Genomic DNA, 19,314 nt, shown 5'->3' with positions numbered 1-19,314 from the left:
TATGATGTAATTTTTTCCATATTAGTAAATATATTTTCAATCCAGAAAACTTTTCGTGAATTGGTCTGGCCCAAAAGCCATCATGTGCGTCCGATTTCTTCCCCAAAATTTTAGAACGGATAACAATTCCTTTCAACTGTTCATATGATTGAACAAATACATTTAAAAACGGTGAAGGCAGACATTTATATGTCCCAGTCCTTTGGGCCATTTATTTCTCCTTCGTTGAATTCTCCTTCACTAGAAAGACAAAAGTATTTGATATTTGCACGCATCTTCTTTCAAGTAACTACTTTAGTCCTCACATCCTTTCGGAGCTACCTAGCCAATCAACAACAAGTAGAGTTGTGTTTGGCTATTACCTTACTGTAATGAACTATCACAATTGGGTAGGAGTGAAATTTGAATTTGACCATGGGCAGTCAAAAGTAAATGTTGAAGTTGTTGGGTATGGAAGTCCAACGGTCATATGATCATTCGACTTTTCTAGACTCTTCGATTCATACCTGAATATGAATGTATAAATATATGTGTAGTCTATGTACTGTGTGTAATTGGATGCAGTTAATATATGATATTTCCCTGCTTGAGAGTGGATGTAGGCATTTGTTGAACCACTATAAATTCCTGTCTCATGTCTTTGTTTTGTGTTGTTTTGTTTTTTGTTGTTTTGTGTTGATTATTATGTTTTTATTCTGCTTGTTTAAATTAACAATTGGTATCAAAGCCAAGGTTGGTTTGAGCAGAGAGTTTAATGTTATGCAAATGGAAGCTGAAATGAAATGCCATGTATATTGGTGGGATGGCTGGAAAGATGAGAAGGATTCGGCTGAAGAAGAGGACGTTGAGACAAGTGAAGAGGAGCTTGAAGAAGATGAAACATATGATGTTCAAAAATATCAAGAGGAAAAAATTATGAGACTAAAGGAGGAGAATTTCTTACCGATTTATTGTATTTTATGGAGGATTCCTTGGCAAGAATTTTGGAGGTTGAGACTATGAAAATTATATGTGAAAAAGAATTGATGAAAATCTTAAATGGACCAAGAGTAAATAGTAGAAAAAACCTTGAAGATATACCAATTGATAGGCATCTTGAGCTGGAGAATCTCATAATAACTCTAGAAAATCATCATAGCAATACACAAGCCAAGTTATTTGCTCTCCAAGAACATTTGCAGAATGCTCTTTTGAGAGAAGCTAAGCTTCAGGTCAAATTGAAAACTGTTGAAGAAAAATTGTTGAATGCCAAAGTAGAGGTTGCAGTTGAAGAGGGGGAAGACCTTTATAGAGACAATTTCATAGAAGAATATGAGCCTATGGGCCTATGGATTTGGATGACAAAGTGCAAGATGTTGTGCTTGATGTAAAGGGAGGTGCTTTTGTAAACAGAAAGCTTCCTACCTAATTCTATGTGATCAAGACATAGATGATGATGTTGACTTTAGGCCACGGCGAAGACAGCGTACTGAGCCTCCAGTCACCAACCAAATTGAGGAGCTGATAGAGGAGGATTCAAGGTACCTACTGATAGGATATCCCAGGAGAGTAGGGGTTACAGAGCTTGAGGAGCCCACTGAGAGCATCTTGCTCACTACGCAGGATATTGCGGTTGCAAAGCTAACCTCTACAAATTTCGTTGGCTCATCCCACCTCAACAATTTTGGTTCGCAAGATAGAGCTCTGCAAGGTGAATTATCCAGGATTGGAAATGCCAAATTTGGTGTCGTGCAGTTCCAGATCTCGTCTTTGGAATACAGAATGGAAGACATTAATAAAGTAGAGTCGGTGGACTATTTTTAGTACGACATAGAGGACCCCCCGTGGCAGGTGCAAAGAGAAATAGGAGCGGCGATTGGGGAGAGACGAACAACAGGCAGAGGCAGAGGAAGTTCTGCGGCAACCATGGTGCACGTTAGCTTTTATCGCAACTATGCCAAGACTAATTTCACCTATTCTTCTTCCTTGGTAGCACAAAGTAGTAGCCAAAGTAGCGCCATGGAGTAGGATGATAGTGCAGAAATTAGTAACTTGTTTGATCCTTTGGCCAATATATATCCATTTAGTCTCACACGCAGAGGGCTTGGTTGAATGCCTTTCAAGATTATTGCTTACACTGAGCATGCGATGGAAATGTTAGCTGGGGGAGGGCAGAGCAAGAGTCAATCCGTTCCAAATGCTTCTCTTTTGACAATTGAAGAAGATTTTTATGAATTCAAGACCACTGATGAAGACACCCATTTGCGTGGAATGGTGACTATGGAAAAGGGAAAAGGAAAGGCCGTGGGCATCGCCCCCAGGCCTGCATACAATTGCGCTGCAGTATGGCAACATGATCGAGGGGAGATAATTTCCAATGATCAGGGAGATAGGTTGATACCCTCCTATGTTGCCTTCACAGACAGAAAGTGTCTTATCGAAGATGCTGCTAAAAACTAGGTCGTCTTGAACACTATTTTTATGCAATGATTCTCTATGGGGTTACCAGAGGAATGTGATAGGCTTGTAGATGGTCTCTTCAGGGTTGTAGAGGAAGGGAGCATAGGAGCAGATGACCATATCGTGTATGTGCTTAAGGATTCATTTCTAGATGGAGGGTTCATTTTAGAATCAGTTAATGATCTTTTCGATGCTTTATTCAGTGTGAAGGGGAGCATACGAGAAGATGTTTTTGACTCAGATCTGTTATGGAGATGGCTTATTCATAGTGTTTGTGAATAGTCTCTAGAAAAGATAAAACCTTTCATGGGTCTAGTTTTGTAAGTTTTGACTTGGAAGCAGGGGATGCCACAGTGCATGGCAGTGCCGGTTGGACTTCACGGGGGAGATTGTTGGGTATGTGTAGCCCAAAGGTCACATGACCATTCGACTTCTCTAGACTCTTCGATTCATACCTGAATATGAATGTATAAATATATGTGTGCAGTCTATGTATTGTGTGTAATTGGATATAGTTAATATATTATATTTCCCTACTTAAGAGTAGATGTAGGCATTTGCCGAACCACTATAAATTCTTGTCTCATGTCTTTATTTTGTGTTGTTTTTCTTTTTGTTGTTTTGTGTTGATTATTATGTTTTTATTCTACTCGTTTAAATTAGCAGAAGTTAATGGTTGTTGTGAGGTCCATTGAACCCTAGAATTTACATCTATTTTTTGTATGAAGAATATGTGTGGTATTATATGTTGAAATGATGATATGATGTATGAGATGTGTTTTAATTTTACGAAGAGCAGACAGCTTCTATCAAATCTATTTATAGGGGAGTACATTTTTACACGTAATCAAATAAAAATATATACAAATCATATTTCATGATTTATCATCAAATTGAAAAAAATAATATATTGTATACATTTTCTATTAACAGTTATTAGTGAAAGTGTCTCAAATTTTACATTTAGATTTGTAATTATGAAAAAATTGGTGATGGGTACACAAACTATGACTATCTATAAAATCATCAATTTTCAAACATGGATTTGAATGCCTTCTAGAGATGACATAATAGTCTTATTGCTAATTAAGAGTACTGAAATTATTAATATATATTTCTATGGAAACAAATCAACTATTACAACATGACATGGACTATCTAGAAAAGAAATATATGCCCTATTTAATGAAAAAATATGAATAGAAAAGTAACTAGATTTTCTATCTAAAGGATATTTATATTTTAGATTATTCAAATTTGAAGTGTTCTCAAACTTTTAATCTTCAATAAGATATTAATCAATAGAATTCATGGAAGACATGTTTTAGGGGTTTCTCACCCAAACTACTCCTAATGGAGAATGAAATGTCATTACAATTTGGAAATTTGTCATGGACAAAATACACATTACATTAATCTTATATTAAATAGTACTCACAAAGAATGAGTTGTTGGTGTAGGAGCGCCTACCTATGAAGGAATGAGCCAAAGACAAGATGATTTTCTATTTAGTCTAAGATGAATGTAATAAGACCCTATGGGTCCTTTTTTGTAATTCATTGTCCTAGGAGTGTGACGGGTTTGTCCATGTATGGATGTTGGTGTAAATAATTATTCATCATGGATATTATTACACTTTACTTAAGTTTACTTAGGTACATGCATTTAATAGTATTTTGGGTATGACATACTTGGGTGTTTGTGCCACATTGGGATAGTGTGTGTAGGAGAATCTCCACCTTTTATGGTGTTGATCTTATCTTGTTGTTACATTCCACCTCATGTGGAATATTATATTGTTTCTCCTACCTACCCACATGTATTTCCTACCTACCCTTGTTTCTTATTGAGCCACATGTCATGTTTGTGTGCTCACATATCCATAAGCCTTGCCTATATAAGCAGGCCCATCTACATTGTTTGAACGGACAATCATGGGCATTCATTGAACATCTTGTAATGATCTAATTGATCACATTTTGCATCTTGATAGAATACAATTTATTCCTATCATCTATTTTGTTCTCTCTTATTTGTGCTTTCCATTGCCTCTAGATCTTGGCAAAATCTCACAATGGGTCAAATTGTCATCTAGGGTCTTGTAGAGCAAATTGAGTCAATAAGGGTCACAATGGTCTAAATTGAGGGATCAAGTGACCAAAGGTTTATTTGAGTCATTTTTGATGTTTTAGAATCAAATGTAATCATTTTGGGAGACTATGATAGTCATAAGTCTAAGTTGGTCGAATAATGCAAAAATTGTCATATTGTCAATTCGTTGTCATGACAATTTTGCACTTTTTGTAAGTTGTGATTCTCCAACGGTCCGTTCAGTTTGAAAAATAGTTGGAGGAGGTTGTGTTCATTTGGGGTGACACCTTTAAGGACTCCAAACACCAAAATATGTAAGTTGGTTGATGGGTTGATTTGATTGATTTGGAAAGGAAATTGAAGCATCAAAACTGTTGGAAATGCAGGAAACTGTCTAATTTCTATTGATTGTATATTGTAGGTGGATTAGAAAGAATGCTCATGGCATAGATCCTGAAACTAGATTGTTTTACCTTTTTTTTCATTCGGTGTGAATTATTGAAATTATCGCTGCCCCATTCTAAAACCAAATCTCTGCCAGGTAGCCTAAAACCCTCAAACCCCTAGGTTTTTACTGCAATAATGGGTTTTGGCCTATCAATCCTTAACTGCACACTCTGTCATTACAGGAGATGATAGGCCACTGTATCATATGTCAATTCCTAAAACCATTAAGAGGACACAACAGGGTGAAGAGGATGCAGAACTAACCCTATGTCTGGCATCTCTATGTGGCAGTCTGGTTTGATGAGTGCAGTGCGTGAGAATTGAGTGGTAGAGCCCTAGAAAGGGGTTTGAATGTGGTAGAAGACTACTTTGGAGGTTTAAATAACGTTTCATGGTCAGTGATGGTCACTAATTAGGAGAACGAAACCAAATTGTGGAAGGCATTCAATCAAATAAGTCTAATAGTCCTATTAGGTCTGTTAGTGCAATATTGGTTGGGATATCTGCAAGTTGGTCTAGCACCAAAAAGTGAGATATTGTTGAGAACTCCCAAAAGGGTGTCTCAAAATATAATTTTTTCACCTAGATCCTCAGGGTGTCAAATGTTATCACCCAATTCCTTCAAATCAAGGCTTAATTGCAACCGGTTTTGTTTGTGGACAAGTGAGTAAAAATTGATGTTCTAGTGGGTCTAAACCATGAAATCGTGCTTCATTTGTGTTGCTGTGAGAACAACCATCCAAGGGTTGTTGTATTGAATTGGTCAAGTGGTCCATCCAAACCCCTAAAGCCTAGTAGTAGCCTACTCATGTATGCAAGGGTATGTATAGTCACACAAGACTTGAGAGTGTTAGTTGTTTGTAAGTGGACATATTGGAGCCTTTGAGTCTCCCAAGGTATTGTTTAGTGTCATTGAACCATTGTTTGACTTGATGTTGTGTAAGGACATTTGGTAGTAGGGATTTGGTTGAGTTTGTGAGCCTTAGAGGTTGGTTGGTTCAAGGTTATCCTTCCATTTTGTTGCCTCATCATCAGTTGTGGATAGTTTTCCCATTTTCCAATGAGAAGTTGTATTTAAGGCCTACAAGGATAAGCTTCTTCCTTAGACTCAAATTACTATTTTCCTCATACATAAAAACTAGATAAGAGGCCCACCCAAGATTACACAATTATCATAATGGGCAACAAAAAAACCCAGCCCCCTATATTGAGTACAAAATTTTCTCTGACTAAGAGAATTACATTAAGAATGCAGAAACCATGAGCTAGTACTTTCCAATGGAGGAGAAGAAGGGAGGATAACATCATCATTGAGAGCTGTAGGAGGCACCATCAAAAGAGGCAAAACTAAAGTTGGCGAAGACATTACTGCTTTCATCAAGTCCAAGAGAAAGTGAATACCTGAAAAAATACATTGACAGCTACTGCCACACAATCTGGCGAGAGATGATCTAACAAAGCTACCAAAGCAAACAAAGTATCATCATAAAGGTTATAAATCAAGCCATTCCTTATAATTGAAAGAAGTTCCATGTGCCAGCTAGAAGATAGCAATTGAGAATGATGTAGGAAACCACCATAATCAAAATTGCCAAATTCAAAATGATAGAGAGACAACGCACTATCCAAATCAGCAGCAGTATAGAAATAGGGATGGAAGTATGCATCAAAAAGTGCCCTAACCATAGAAGAATCCAGGAGCAAGTCCATACAGATAGTGAAAAAATGAGATGCAACCTCAGCAAGAAAACAACCTGCATTTTCCACCAGCCATCATTTGCCCAAAACCTTGCGAAAAGCCAAAGAGAAATCTAGAGAATAAATCTGAAACAAATGGCCAAGCTTTTCATCATCAAAATCAAGAGAGTCCTGGAAGTCATGCTACTTAATAGGCATCAATATTCTATAGCCCGCAGACGCCATAAAAGAGATAATGCAAAAACATAGAGAATACATGATTATAAAGGCAACAAATGCCATTATGAAAGAACAAGCTCGACCACCAAAGGACACAATGGATAATATCAGCACAAGCAAGCCCATGGTAAATGTGTAAAGAAACAACCACAGGCCACCACCTTAAGGAAAAATGATGAGAACTACTTCACAATAAACATGGCCATAAATAATACAAGATTGTCACACGAATGAGATCCCCCAAATGCAAAAGAAGTAACTCCAAGTCTGCCACCGCAAAAGAAGAAATGAAAACAATCATTAAAACTTTAAGCGAGCTACCCAAACAGAAGTACAAGCATCAAAGATCATCACAAATAAAACCTCGTGCAAGCTGTACAGGAAATCATACTTCGAACAAACAAAAACCCAGGTAGTAGGCACATGATACTATGTAAAGCAAGGTTTTTATTTTTAAATTTTTTAACTATGTAAAGCAAGGTTACAAGGCACTCCCGCACCACAAACCCCAACCTATTAAAACAAAATACCCCAACCCGTACCCTGGCTGGAATTACAGACAACAATGCTGACTTAGTGAGGAGATATGAAGACTAAAAAGGCCACCAATACCACATTAACCTGCATACCTGAATATAATCACCAACAAGGTACGAAGTCGTGACTCTGCTAATAGGTTAGGATCGATTAAACCAATTGAGGTGGTAAAATACTTGAATCCACATCAATCAAAGAGTGGATATCTTCATCTAATGCTTTATTGGCCAAAAATTCTACCACCTTGTTGGCTTCCCTGTAACAATGGACTATAGAGAAGGAATTAAAAAACTCAAGCTTAGCAAGTATCTTATCCAACCAATATTTGAGATGCCAAGAATGTGAGGAGCGATTAGTGACCATATAGAAAACAACCTGAGAGTCACCTTCTATAACAACATCCAACAGATGCAATGAAAGGAGCAAATCAAACCTAGTAGAAAGGGCATGAAGCTTGGCCACATTATTAGTCCCACTAGCAATACATTGACATTGTGCTTTAATAATACAAGCCTTATTAACAGAAACCACAATACTAATGGCAGATTTCCCAGGGTTACCACGGGATGCTCCATCAAAGTTCAATTTGATCTTAGAAGATGGAGGAGGCAGCCAGACCACCTCTTTCCTATTTAATGAAGGCCTTGTTCTAGAAATTGCCCCAACCAAAGGGAGCGACTATAAAGCTAGCCAATGCCTAGTAATCCAATTATCCCATGGTGTGTAAGTATTATGTAGACTAATACCCTTGTAAATGAAGGCCAAGACAAACTCATAAATCAATTTTTTAATACAGAAGAGCACATCTTGCAAAGTGGAAGAGTGTTTCCTAAAAATCATGTTATTCTTCTCAAGCCAAATTTTCCAGATCAGAACAGAAGGAGAAATTATCCAAAGACAAGCATAGAATGAGGATGGATATAACACAGGCCAACTCATGAAGTGAGACCTAAGGTCACTACCTAGAGAAGAACTCCAATTTAACTTATTAGATAGCCAATACCAAAAATGAGAAGCAAAGGGACAATGAAGGAAGAGATGATCAACTGATTCAAGAGACCCTCCGCACATAACACAAGGAAATACAACAGTGATGCCAAGCCTATCCAATCTCATTCCAATTAGAATTCTATCCTAAATAGCCAACCAAGCAAAATCCCCTGCTTTTGGAAGACAGGCATCATGCCAAAATAACTTATATGGCAAGTCCTCCCCCTTAACATCTACAAACAAATAATTATACCCTTCTTTAACCGAATACTCCCCTGATTTTGAATAGGTCCAAATAAGCTCTTCTTCCTCCTCTGAAAAGAGTAATGGACGTTTCTTTAGCTCATTCACAAAAGCAGACTTAATATCTTGGTCCACCAGAAGAGAATCAATTGATTTCCATCTAGCCACAGGTAAGAGGCCCGAGGAATCCACAAAAAAGTAATCAGCCACAAATATACCCCAAGAAGATTTGAGGGAAGACATAAGAGGCAACCAATTCCTAAGGCTAGAAAGTGTAGGAAACCATTCCAAACTTCTTTCCAAAACCTAGCCTTTTGACTATTATGGATAAGCCAGGACAACCCTAGAAAAATGACAGATCTACACTCAACCATGAAATTCCAGATTGCAGACCCTTTAGGGAGTGAAGAAGCAGTAAAAATGGCCTCCCTGGAACTGTTTTTCAAGTATTTTGCAGACAAAATAGATGCCCACTTATAAGAGGGTTTTTTATATAGCTTCCAAAATAATTTAGCACCAAGGGCCAAATTCTACTTACCAATATCCTTAACCCCTACACCCCCTTTGTCTCTCAGAGCACAAACCCTATCCCATGCCAATAGAGGGATCCTACCTTTCTTATTAACATTGGCATTCCATATAAAAGACCTTAATACTAAATGCAGAGCAACCACAGTTTTCTTAGGAGCCTTTAAAATAGATAACATATAGATGGGAACCACATTTAAAACAACTCTAATGAGCACAATTTTTCCAAAAAAAGATAACCACTTATGAGACCAAGAAAGTATTCTTGAAGAAATGGCCCCCGAGATCCGTTCCCAAAAATTATGCTTCTCTGAACTAGTAAAAAATGGGATTCCTAAATACTTACAAGGGAACTGGCCAACAGAGAAACCCCAAAAATGAGACAACCTGGACTGCACCAGAGGGGAAACATTAAGAAAGAAATTTTTTGACTTGGCCCGATTAACCTTCTGACCAGAGAACAAAGAATAGTCCAAAATGACCCTATTAATGATCTTAGCTTCCCCCATGGTAGCTTTGCCAAATAGTAATGTGTCATCTGCAAATAAACAATGAGTATGACTAGCAGCCATATGATGAATGGAAATCCCCTTCCATATGCCACTATCCCTAGCTCCTAAGATGGCTCTACTAAGAGCTTCAGCCAGAATAATAAATAAAAATGGCGACAACGGATCCCCTTTCATGAGCCCTCTAGATGAGGCGAAAAAAACACATGGAGAACCATTCAAAATCACTAAAAACCTGGTCATGCTAATACAAGCCTGAATCCATTTGACCCATTTAATCCCAAACCCAAATTTCTTAAGCACGCACAAGAGCACCTGCCAACTTACCCTATCATAAGCCTTCATCATATCTAACTTTAGAATCATAGCCAGAATAGACAACTGAGAGATAGAATGCAGAATCTCATGGGCCACAATGACCTCTTCTTTCGTTTCCCTACTAGGGACAAAACCCCCCTGTTCACTCGAGACAATCTTTGGAATGAGCTTGGCGAGCCTCAAAGAAATAGCCTTAGTAATAATTTTGTATAATGTATTGCATAAAGCAATTGGGCAAAAATCCACAAAAGATTTGGGATTCTCACTTTTTGAGAAAGTGAGTTTCCATGTATTTGGTAACATTTGAAAACTAAGGTCATGGTTAGAAAAAAAATTAAGTTAATAAAACAAAACATGTAAATAAAGGAAAAAAATAGTAACAAATTTATAGATTTTATTATCGGACTTCATAACTATTTAACAACTTTTTTTACATGTATATATGTGTGTGTGTGTGTGTGTGTGTGTGTGTGTGTGTGTGTGTGTGTGTGTGTGTGTGTGTGTGTGTGTGTGTGTGTGTGTGTGTGTGTTATATATATGTATATGTATATGTATATGTATATGTATATGTATATGTATATGCATATGTATATGTATATGTATATATAGTTATATTTTTATATTTATATTTATATTATATTGTATTAATAATATCTATATAATATAATATATATTAATGTGTATGTTATTTACATACTTTTTATGTTTATATTAATATTTAATTTATTAATTGATGCCAAATTTTATTAAATATCATATAATAATATCTATGTAATATAATATATATTAATATGTACGTTATTTACATACTTTTAATGTTTATATTATATTTAATTTATTAATTGATACTAAATTTTATTAAATATCATATAATAATTTATACATTGCTTTATTAAATAAGTATTAATTATTATATAATTATATTATATTGATATTATTAATCGATAAAATTAGAGAATGATTGATTGGCTTGTCATTTAGGAACAAAGTAAAAGATAGAAAATGTCTATGGGGTAAGGGGCATAACTATAATAAGAGAATACATCTACCATATAGAGAGACTTTATATTCATATTAGACAACTTATCTAGTTGTCTATATTCTTAACAAGTTTGGTTCAAAGTATAAAAAATAACTAATAATGGTTACCATTTCTTGCAATTCCTACTTTAATAGGCACGAGGGTCAAATAAAGGGAAATAGAATAGTATTCGTAAAATATTGATCAATATTACATTTTTCTATTTAGAGAAATTAGAATCCAATTTAGAAGAACATTACTGTAGAGTTATAACAAAGGAAAAATTGTGTATAAGTATGGAGCTTACTTAGTTGTATTCAATATCTCATATTTTATATTCTAAAACCATTTATATCTCTCTATAGGTATTTATATATTAATTAATAATAAATTTAATAATAATTGTATATGGTTATTATTTCACTATATCTCTCCATCACTATATTAATGATAGTGATAATAAGTATAGTATGCCTAGGTATATATACAGAGACTACAATATAATAATACTAAATGGATATCTCTCCATATATGAATCACCTCTCTCTATATCACTTCCTATATCATTATATCTCCTCATCCCCATCATCTCTCTCTCTCTCTCTCTCTCTCTCTCTCTCTCTCTCTCTCTCTCTCTCTCTCTCTCTCTCTCTCTCTCTCTCTCTCTCTTCCCCAAGTTATATCTATATATTTATCTCTCCTTTCTATCTCTATATCTCCTTCTTTCTAACCATATATCCCTTGCTTTCCCTCTCTACCTATCACTCTAATGATATAAACCAATGTTTACCATTACAAATAACCAACCACACTCTCGGAGTATCCAACTAGAACACACATCTTCCTCTTTATCTTCATCATTATCTATCTTCCCTATTTCTATCTCCATACCTCTCATTCCATCTCTGTCTTCCCCCTTTATATTTCCCACTATATTTATTGCTTTCTCTCCCTCGTTCTCTCCCTCCCTATCTCTCCCTCTCACCCTATTCTTTACTCATTCTACATCTCTATATTTCTCCTTTATCCTCTCTCTATTTCTATCCCTCCATCCCTCTCCCACCTTCTCTATTATACTATTTCCATATCTGTGTTTGACTCACACACACTCCATATTTTTCCCTCCCTATCTCTATCTCTCTATCTTTCTAACTCACTCACACACATAGTCCCTATTTCTCCCACCCTATCTCTAAGTCTCTATCACTATACATGTCCCTCTCTTTATTACTTGTCTAGAAATCACCTTCTTTATCACTCACTCTTTCTTGTACTATCTCTATCTTCTCATCTCCCCTTCTCCCTCTATCTATATCTCATTATTTATCTATTCTTCAGTCCATCTCTTATACACTATCTCTCTCTATATATCCATCTCTCCACATCTCTTTCAATATATCATTTCCTATATTTTTATCCTCATATCTCTCTACCTCCCCCTCTCCCATTGTCTCCCTTTTTCTCTCTATTTCTCTCTCTCCCTCTTTATATATCTATCTTTATCTATTATGGGCCTTCTACCTTTTCTAATTTATATATCTATATATTGTTCTTTACAGCCCTATATCTCCCTTTGTCTTCATCTCTCCTTATCACTCTCTTTTTAATAAATCTTTACTATTCCTCTCTCCTCTCTCTACTTTTGTAACTCTCTCCCTCGCTCTCTATCTATTTATATATATCTATCTCTGTCTCTATCTCTCTCTATATATCTATCTCTCTCACTCATACCCATGCATACACTCCTTGTTTGTCCCTCTATCTCTATCTTTACCCCCTCTATCTCCATCTCAATCTCCATATCTATCTTTATCTTATTCTTTGTTTCTCTCCTTATGTCTTTCCTTATCCCTCTCTATCTCTCTATATCACATACTATCTATATCTCACCATATCCTCCACCTCTATATCTCTCTGTCTCTCTATCTCTATCTCTATCTCTCTCTATTTCTCTTCCAATATATCTATGTATCTCCCTCTTTGTCTCCTTGTCTCTATCTCCCCCTATTTATCTCTCCCCCTCTCTATCGCTCTCACTCTATATCTCTCACTCTTCCTCTTTATCTTTATCTCTCTATCTATTTTCCTCCCTCTTCCTCTCTCCCTTTATCTTCATCTCTACCTCTATTTTCCTCTCTCCTCTTTATCAAGCTAGACATGCCTTCTTCTCTTTATCCATCCATTTCTCCCTCTCACTCTTTCTATACCTCTATATGTATATCTATTTTCCTATTTATCTCTATCTCTCCATGTTTATTCTTCCATCTCTCCCTTTCCCTCCTCTTCATTATTTATCCATCTCTTTCTACACCTATATTTTCCCCTCTCTTTCTTTGTCTATATATGCATTTATCTATCTTTCTCTCTATCTCCTTAGGGTAAAAGCACAAAATTGTGTCATGTTTTAGGCCAACTTATCAGTACAAGTGAATTTAAGTAATTCCAACTAAAAATTACTTTTAGTCAAACATATGGTCTATATAGATTCATTATAGCTAAGTCATTTATGGGCCACAACTTTTCCAAGTGGAAATGTCTACTAAATGTATATTTTATACCCACTTTGGGTCTAATTACCGTAAAAAATAAAAATTAAAAAAACTCAATGTTTCAACAACTCCTACTCTTATAAATAATGTTTTTTTTGAAATGTAAAAATACCCTTTTATAGATTTATAAGTGGAAATTCTAAAATATTTATCTTATAATATTTTTAATTAGTTTTCATATTTTATATATTTTTTTTTATTGGAAGTAGGTCATCAACACTAAATTATAAGGTCAATTATCTTGTCAAGGAAAAATAATAAAATTTATTTAAAATTTTTGAAAAAAATAATGATGCAATAGAGAAAAGAATCTATCTCAAGATGATATAATTCTTTTCTAATTTGGATAAATAATTAAGAAAAAAGGTGGTGGTAATTAGAAGGAGTTATATTTCAGCACACACAACTTTTCAAATTTATTGAAAAATATATATTTATAAAAATTAGTAAAAAATATATCCATGCACTAAAGTTTCAAATTATCAATATACATAAAACAATTGAAGAATAAAAGGTAAAATTTACTAAATAAAGTGTGGTGGCTTCTATAACTTCAATTTCAACATTTTATCAGCAACTAAATTATAGTGTTTACTTTATAAAAAACTACATTCAAATAATTTTTTAAATTTATGTTAAAATTACAAACATAAAATAGAAAAAAGAATATAAATTTTATTAATTTACACCATTCCAAAATTCAAAATATATATTTCACTTTCTATTGATTTAATTTAAAAAATTGAATCAACATTGACCATTTCCTTTATAAAAGTGTGACACAACTTTGTACTTTTACCCCTTAACCCTCTCTCTCTTTCACTCTCCCCCCCCATCTCTCCTTCTTTCTTTCCCAATATCTCCCTCTCTCTCCCCCTCTCTCCCTATTGTAAACATAACATGAGCCAATTGGTAATGGATCTTGGTTATCTTCGTAATTCAAAGGTTTTACTTTGGTCATGTTTGGATTCTTATAAGTGGATGCATAGTTGATTTGAAGCTATCATTTTTCCCTTGAAATATTTATTGTGAAAATAACATCATTCACTAAATTTCCTACCAACTACACAAATGTGACAAAAAATAGACCAAAATTTTCCCTAATTGTCCTTCCACCCCTCTTCAACATACCCATTGCAAACCAAGATACAATTACTAGTTTTAATCCAAAACACTTGTTTCAACACCAATATACTTCTGCCACCCTTGATCATAAAAAATAGATAAAACCATAAATGAAAGGTCGATCATATTGCAGAGATGTTTCAAAGGTAAAAAGTACATTTCCCATCAACAATGAAAATCAATTATATCGAGTGAACATTTTTTCAATAGAATAAATGCCAAAAAAATAGCTAAGAGTAATTATGCCCTGGTCATAACAAATACGGATAAATTGTTGTCGTGAGAACAATTTTTAAACGGAATCAATGGCACAGTTACTATTAGCTACTTTTTCATCATGGAATTCTTCGTTTGAATGGATACCTTGTGTCTCCAAGTATGTGTCTATTTTCTCTTGAATACTTCATATTGTTTTTCATGTCTAATAATAGACAAATATGCATAAATCTTTTTCTTTGGATATGTTTTGTCTTATATTATTGTGCTATGAATCCAATAGATGTATTTGAGAAGTTCAAGGATCAAAAGGGAGAATTCAATTTCCCTCTAAGACAATCTCAAAGTGAAATAAGAATCATGTTGAGTTTGTATCTAGCCTCTGAGATATGTTTTCCAGGAGAGACTATTATGAGAGAGGCTAAAGCAATTGCTACCAAGCACCTAATACAAGCACTCAAAAAAAGTCACGAATTAAAAGATAAAACCCCAATTCTAGTAGAAGCAAGCACACAAACTCTCCTTTTGTTTTTCTATGTTTATTCAAGTTCATACTATATGTTTTATTAATTTTAGGATATCATAACTCTATGTTTCATGTAGGTGGAGTATATTATGAAATACCCATGGAGATGCAAAGTACCTAGGTGGGAGGCATGGAACACTATCCACATATTTAGACAAGACACAAATGCCTGGATGTTGATAGAGGGAATTTATAAGTAGGCCCAAAACCCCCCTTTAAAATAGATATAAAATTCAACTAAGGTATCATATCTAAATTGTCTTGATAATTATTTCTTACAGGGTACCAAGTGAATGGATCAAAAGGATTTTAGAACTAACAGAGTAAAAGCACAAAATTGTCATGTTTCAGGCTAACTTATCAACACAAGTGAATTTAAGCAATTCTAACTAAAAAATAATTTAATTCAAACATATGGTCTATATAGATTCATTATAGCTAAGTTATATATGGGCCACAATTTTTCCAATTGGAAGTGTCTACTAAATGCATATTTTATACTACTTTTGGTCTAATTACAAAAAAAACAAAAAAAAACTTGATGTTTCAACAACTCCTACTTTTATAAATAATATTTATTTTGAAATGTAAAAATACCCTTTTATATATCTATAAGTGAATTTTCCAAAATATATATCTTTTAATATTTTAATTAGATTTTATATTTTATATTTTTTTTTTATTGAAAGTAGGTCATCAGCACCAAAATATAAGGTTGATTATCCTGTGAAGGAAAAATACTAAAATTTATTTAAAAAATTTGAAAAAAATATGATGCAGTAGAGAAAAGAATCTATGTCAAGATGATATAATTATTTTCTAATTTGGATAAATAATTAAGAATTAAGAAAAAAGGTGTTGGGAATTGGAAAGAGTTATATTTCAGCACACGCAACTTTTCAAATTTATTGAAAATATATATATTTATAAAAAAATAGTAAAAACTTTATACATGCACTAAAGTTTCAAGTTATCAATATACCAAAAAAATCAAGAAAAAAGGTAAAACTTACTAAATAAAGTGTGGTGGCTTGTGTAACTTCATTTTCAACATTTTTTCAGTGACTAAATTATAGTGTTTACTTTATAAAAAACTACATTCAAATATTTTTTAAAATTTTTGTTAAAATTACAAACATAAAATAGACATAAGCATATAAATTTTATTAGTTTACATTATTTCGAAATTCAAAACATATATTTCACTTTCTATTGATTTAATTTAAAATTTTGAATCAACATTGACCATTTCCTTTATAAAAGTGTGACACGGCTTTGTACTTTTACCCAGGATTTCAATATCTTGCAATCCCATCATCAAAATATACTCAAACATTTGGCTAAGTAATACAACTTTATCTAAATTCTTTTTTATAGTTAATATGAATTTTTATATTATTTTTGAAAAGTATAACTCAACAATATTTCAGAGAAGATTAGAAAGAAAAATAATCAAAAGCATAATGATGATATTCAATATACCATGCATGCCATACATGATCATTAGTTTACCCTCAAAATAGTGAGTAAAGTTTAAAATCATAAAAAAATTCATGGTTGTTTATCCTTTAAATTGAGTTATATATTTGTGGTGATACAAATCTTTAGTTGGTGGGATAAGGCAATTGTGAAGAAACTAAGTTTCTTTAGGCATCGACATGTGGAATATTATTTTTAATATACATGTGGATTATATGAGCCTACGTACGCAACAACAAGACTATGTTATGCTAAAGTCAATACTCTCATTACTATTATCGATGATATTTTTGACACTTATGAAACAATTGATGAGCTCATGCCCTTTAGGGAGACTTTGATCAAGTAAGTTGTACATTGTAGAGTTTGTTACTAGCATAACCTACTTTGAAAAGAAAGAAAAAATAATAATCACAATATCATACAATGTGTTATTTATATGTTTTTATTTTACTTGGTATATCAAGTTATTTACTATGAATTCAATATGTAGTTGGGATATGTCAATGATGGATCAACTTTCAGATTATATGCAAATTTAACTTTGATTTATCCACAAAACATATATGGATATAGCTATTGAGGCTGAAAAGATGCATGGTCCACATGTGCAACAATGGATGAGGGACTATGTAAGTTATAGGTTTTGGTTTGGTACAAAATTGATGTTTGAAAATCTATATGTATAACTTTCATGAGCTTAATATTTTTTAAAAAATTTATTTAATGTTATTAGTTTTATAGTGTATTTGTAATCTCCTATTACAGTGGCAGACACCAATTTGGGTAGAATTCCAAGATGCTAAATGGATCACTGATCACTATCATCCAACTTTATCTCAATAGTTAAAGAATTCCTTGATAAGTTTTGCAGTTCCTTTGGCAACACTCTTTTTCATGATTTTAATAAACACCTATCTTTTAGATTATATTTTAAAGAAAATGAATAAGTTTGAAAGTAGTGTAGCTTGGGGTTGTCGATTAATTGACGACACTAAATATTTTCAGGTATCCATCTATCATATTTAATAGTTATGTATTTTGAACCATTATAATTATGAATTATATTTTTAACAAAATATTATATCAATTTTCTTCTTATTCCTCTTATTGTTAAAGCATGAACAAGAGCATGGAGAGACTACTTCATGGATAGAATGTTATATGAGAGACAATCCTGGAACAACTAGGGAGGAGGCTCTAGATCATATGAGGGTGCTTATTGAATTAAACATAGAAGAGTTGAACAAGGAATGTTTATTTTATGATCATGATATACCAACTTGTTGTAAGAGGTTGTATTTTGATTTCATGTACAGATCTGTGGTTTTCATTTGGAGGGACATAGATGGGTTCTCAATATCACATCAAGGTACTACAAATGACATAATAAAAATTCTTATTGAGTCAGTACCTCTCTAAAATGGAAGAGATAGCAAGAAAGCTTATTTAAGCTATTGTTCTTTTAAAATTTCTATTGGAGAGCTAGAAATGAATGGGTGAAAAATTTATAACTTGAGTGTGTTTGAAAAATTTGATCTCAAGAAAATAAAGTATTGAACAATTTCATGTAACCATTGATATATACATGATAATTAAGGGCTTCCTCATTTTATTATTGTAAATCTATTTTAAATTTATATTGTATCACTTATTTTTGTTTGGATGTAACATAAATTATATACTTATACATATGACAAAAATTATTTAATGGTCCACTTCACTACAACTTATTTAATCTTAAAACATTTTATTTTGATGGTGAACTTTATGATAAAATGGCAACTTTGAGATGGGGAAAGACTATATGTAATTAACTTCAAACAATGGGGAAATAATGATGTTTGGTGATGAATATGTGGAAAACAATTAAATTAGTAGTGAAATGGATGATAATAGGAATCTTTCAAGGAGCCAAGCTTAAAACAAGAGTATAAAACATGTCAATAAAACATTCCTATTAAAGAAGTGGGTATAAAAGTAAATGGGAAATACAATGGGCATGCTAATATTTGAGCATATGTCAACACTTTATAAATAACCTTTAATTTTCTCATAAATTAAAATTTCCTCTACCCTTAAATCATTGTACATTTTAAGATATTCTTGTAATAATTTTTTTTAATGGTATAAAATATTTCTATTATTTTCTTAATATCTAATGAATTGTGCTAATATCCATAAATAAGAAACATGAGTTGTTATTTTATTCAACTCACGTCACTATTTTATTTGATTCCCTAGGAATTCTTATATTCTTCTCCAAATCATGAATTTTATCTATACCTCCATAAAGAGAATATAATTTACATTTGTTTTTGTTAGAGTTATCTTGTATTAGCTAATAATTATTTATTTAATTATTAGTCTATTAAACTC

At 33.3% G+C, this 19,314-nt stretch overlaps 1 pseudogene; it reads left to right on the top strand.

Annotated features, from left to right (window-relative positions):
• The first annotated feature begins 2,475 nt into the window (after nucleotides 1–2,475).
• LOC131040046 (sesquiterpene synthase Cad-like) lies at nucleotides 2,476–18,357 on the top strand (annotated as a pseudogene).
• The last annotated feature ends 957 nt before the right edge of the window (nucleotides 18,358–19,314 follow it).

Source organism: Cryptomeria japonica, chromosome 10, assembly GCF_030272615.1.
Source record: "Cryptomeria japonica chromosome 10, Sugi_1.0, whole genome shotgun sequence".
In the NCBI taxonomy this organism is placed as follows: Eukaryota; Viridiplantae; Streptophyta; class Pinopsida; order Cupressales; family Cupressaceae; genus Cryptomeria; species Cryptomeria japonica.
The sequence above is the reverse complement of the archived record's forward strand: the minus strand, read 5'-3'. Positions and strand labels throughout refer to the sequence as shown.